The following is a 4,321-nucleotide window of genomic DNA, read 5'->3' as shown; positions in this document are numbered from 1 at the left end:
ACGGTCTGAGTAAGACACGTACCTGTCTTATAAACCTACAAAGATCTCTGATAGCAGTACCTTAATATTTTTACAATCGCACATCACAAACCATCCTAAACAGTGAAATCAGAGTACAATAGCAAAATCATAAATAAAATGGAAAAACATCTAATGATAATATAATAGCAATAACCGAGTTATTCTGTTACATTCATCCATGACATATAACATAATCTCAAAAAAATATATATATATAAAATCCACAATTATACCCAAAAGTGTCAAAGTATGATGTACAATCTCACAGTGTGGCATAAACATAGTGGTTTCAAGCACAGTCTTAATCGTGCTCTTCCACTTCTGGCATCCACCAGTCACTCACACCATACTCTGACCTAGAAGATACTAGGTCGTCCGCTATTGGCACCACGGTACCTGCATCATCATCTAAAAGGGGTGTATACGTGGGGTGAGCTTTCCAACTCACTCAGTGAGGGGTGGGGTCAAGCACATCCAAGCAAGACAATAGTAGTAATAATTTATGATACATGATTATAGAAATTAAACACATAGTCCATGATGATGCACTTCATTTATTTATTATCCACCTAACAATATAAACTAAGTCTGGTAAATGCTACTACGACACATTAGGCTATATCCTTCATCTCGGAACCGCCATTGACTATGGAAGGATACAAACCCTAGCCATAATGGGTTATCCAACACCTCAATCCTGGTTGGCAAGGGTTTGTAATATAGGAAGTGATACCTAACCACATATATGCTACATGCCTTCATAGTGATACAATTAGTATGACTTACACGATACCAGCAAGACCTCAGCCAAAAAGTGTAATCCATCTCTAAATACTGTCCCAGGTACATGATACCAGCGAGACCTTGGCCACAAAGTGAAACCCAATATCCTTTTTCCTAATCTAGCATACATATCATAGTTGAATATGGACTACGTGACACAGGTACCAATCATTGGCCACGAAACACATCTATTTCTAAATATTGTCCCAAGGTACACGATACCAGCAAGACTTTGGCCACAAAGTGTAACCTGCGACTACAACTAACTCTAATGCACATAATCAATGCATGAATACAACATACATACGGCAATCACGGCACATGTACCACCTCAGCCACACTGGATTTTGTCTCACACACACAACCAAACACATAGCGATCACAGTACCGATACCACCTCGGTCACATCGGATCCCATCATACATCTCCATACAATTCATATCATAATCATAAATAACAAATGTAACATATCATCATCATATTGAGCAATTACAATTAAACATATAATTCTAAGCATGTGAGTAATTTAATAATAATAAACATTTAAAAAAACAAACATAGTCCATCCCTCACCTGGTTTACAATCGGGTGTGTTTGGGTTCAAGTACGGTCATCGATCGATCAGCTCAATTTCAGTTTCGAGGCACATGCCCGTCACTGTCCTAGACATAAAGAGAATCGTACATTAGTACGCTTCGGGAACATCAGGAGGGACCCACACAGGTCACCCCCAAACGGTACAGACACTGTATCCAAGTGACAGTATTTTCACCAGAAACACCCACCGAAAACAGGGCATTTCTACCAAAAATATCAGTCCTATTTTCGGTGGAGAAGACAAAGAGCACTTAAGGCTCATTTGTCCATCGGAAACAGCTACAGTGTTTCATGTGCCATATTTTCGGTGGTAATATAGAAGGTCCAACTCGAATTGGGGCTTTTCGACTCAGGCCCGATCATTGGGATTTGTTCTGGGAAGTTCATAGGGTATGTTCCTAGCACCATTCGAAGCTAAGAAAATCCCAATTCCACAGAACTGTTTGGGATATACGTCGATCAAACTATCGAAACCCTAGTTGATCTTTTGGCAATACATATTACCAGAGCTCACCGAGCTTGGTTCGAGCTCGGCAACAGCACCGGGAGGGTAGAACAGGCATTCTATGACCTTAACAAGGTTTGTACACTAAGATTCCATCTATACCTAGCTTTTCCTAGGTTAAAATGAAGAGAGAGAGTGGTATGGGAGGTTATACTTACCTCTGGCAACGATTCCGGCAACAAGGCGACAGCCGGCATCAAGGTAAGCCTCCAACCTTCTTCTTCTTCCTTCCTCTCCTCTTTCTCTCCTCCCCTACGTTGAGCACAAGGGAAATAAGGAAATGAATCCCCATTTCCCAATTTATAACTTAAGTGGGCCTTAAGGTCTTTTTGGGTTGGACCCCTTTTGGACCAATCGGGTTAAAATGAATTTCGGGGCACGAGGACCCAACCATTTAGGTCCGTAAAGTGCTCCTATCAAGAGGAAGGTGTGAAGGATGAATTGGGATCATCTGGACTCATTTATGATGCTAGTGGCGGGAACCACGGGCATCGAAACCCCGACAGTTGCCTGTCAACCCACCAAAAACAAGCACCGGATCCAGGCCCAAACTGGCTCCGGTGGCATATTTCTGGTGGTCAAGATAGCTTGCTATCCCATGGTTGGTCTTGCACAGGTAGTTGCCCTCGGACATGCTCAAAGTCATTCGACAATTTTTTATGCGTGTCGGAATTCAAGTGTGGGGCGTCAGGTCACTTACCGTATGGAATCGAAAAGTATGAATCCCCTCCAGTTAGATTGACATGGAATACATGACCATGTGGGGTCATCTCTACCCCTTTGGCAATGCGCAACAGTGAGCCAAAACTTGGTCATACTTCCGATCCCCTATCCGAGGCCTGTCACATAGTTTAAATTAGACCGGATTAGGGCACGGGTGTAACACCCTTGCCCCTTCTTCTAAACCAAAACTTGCAACTATCGGTGCTCCAGCCTCCAGCGTAGGTTCGTGGGCACCCCTCCCCTCCGCAAAGGTTCATGGCTATCCATTTCCTCTGGTGAAGGTTAGTTTTCAACTCCCAATTGAAATCCCTTTATTTCTCGTTGTAAACTTGTATTTTGTCCAATCTTAGATTTTTATTAACATATATGCCTAATCCCACAACGGAACACACAATCAGAAATAAGAATACTTAGCTCAAAAAATCATACAAATCTAAATTAAGGAATTTGATGAAGCAAAGAAAAACAAAGAAAAGGATAAAAAGCAACTTTTAGGATTAATTTTTTGGCATTTGCTTGAGTGCCTCCGGAATCTTAAGAAACCTCTGTTTAGCAGCATCGAATTCTTGACCGATCTTTGTAAACTCATCATCAATCACATCTCGTTCAGTTTGTCGATACCCAGCTTCACACTTCAAACCAGTTTCCTTAGACGGAATTGTTGCACTAAATCTCTTACAAACTGCTCTGAATCCGAAGCCTACAACAAATAAACTGCAATGTGACGAAACGTTCTTCGTAATCTCCACCATCGATAAAAGATAACAAAAAATATTTTGGGAGTAAATGAAGGACCTTCTCATGCTCCTGTAAGAGTCAAGCTTGTTCTCTGCAAGAGAAATCTCAGGTAAAAATATTAAGAACATCAATGATTACGAAACCAAAACAAGTAATCAAAATCTGATTAAGAAATGAAATGAAAGAGCAAGGAAATTTGGAGATAGAGACGTGTGAGGATGAGCAGAAATGAAGAAGCCTACATATTGAAGCCATGGCCATGGAGGCGGGCTCTGGCAGAAACAAAGAAGCCTACGTATTGAAGCATTTTATAGGCCTTGGTCTTAATAGAGGGGGAGGAGCGATTGTTGGAGATCCACTCACATTTGAACCAGGGACGGCTATAGACGTGAAGGGGCTTGGAGGCGAGGCCGACGACGGCAAAGGTTTTGGGGCCGCCACAGTAGGCACCCATTTGGACGAATAGAGAGGCGGCGTTACCATAGGCATAGAAGCGATACTTGTTTGGTTCGTGTTTACGGTTAGGAACCCTAAACTTACAATCATTGAAGACTAACCTTCGCTGGAGGGAAGGTGGGGAGGGGTACCCATGAACCTACGCCGAAGGCTAGAGAACCAATAGTTGTAGGTTTTGGTTTAGAAGAAGGGGCAAGGGTAAGGTGGTCAAATCACCTTGAATGGGGGAGTTTTGGGAATTTAATAAAATAACTAACATTATTCCATCACTTAACAGAGATAGATTTGGCATTTTTAAAATTAATAGGGGGTGTCTTTATTATTCGAAAAGTACAAGGGGTGTCATTGATTAAAGACCAAAGTTCAGGGGGTGGCGCTACAATTTTCTCAAAAATAAAATGTAAACCACTAAATTATAGTATATATATACTAGTAAAAAAACACGTGCAAATGCACATGGAGAAACATTTTTTTAGTGTGTGTATATTTTTATGGATA

The 4,321-nt window shown here is 41.4% G+C and overlaps 1 long non-coding RNA gene across 1 annotated transcript; it reads right to left on the bottom strand.

The window, feature by feature from the left end:
• Nucleotides 1–3,026: 3,026 nt before the first annotated feature.
• On the bottom strand, nucleotides 3,027–3,954 carry LOC122070702. Its single transcript, XR_006137936.1, has 2 exons — nucleotides 3,425–3,954; nucleotides 3,027–3,329 (listed from the first exon to the last, which is right to left on the bottom strand). It is a non-coding gene; the product is annotated as an uncharacterized LOC122070702 (long non-coding RNA).
• Between the last annotated feature and the right edge of the window lie 367 nt (nucleotides 3,955–4,321).

Source organism: Macadamia integrifolia, unplaced genomic scaffold (assembly GCF_013358625.1).
Source record: "Macadamia integrifolia cultivar HAES 741 unplaced genomic scaffold, SCU_Mint_v3 scaffold978, whole genome shotgun sequence".
In the NCBI taxonomy this organism is placed as follows: Eukaryota; Viridiplantae; Streptophyta; class Magnoliopsida; order Proteales; family Proteaceae; genus Macadamia; species Macadamia integrifolia.
This window is presented reverse-complemented; position numbering and strand designations above follow the sequence as displayed.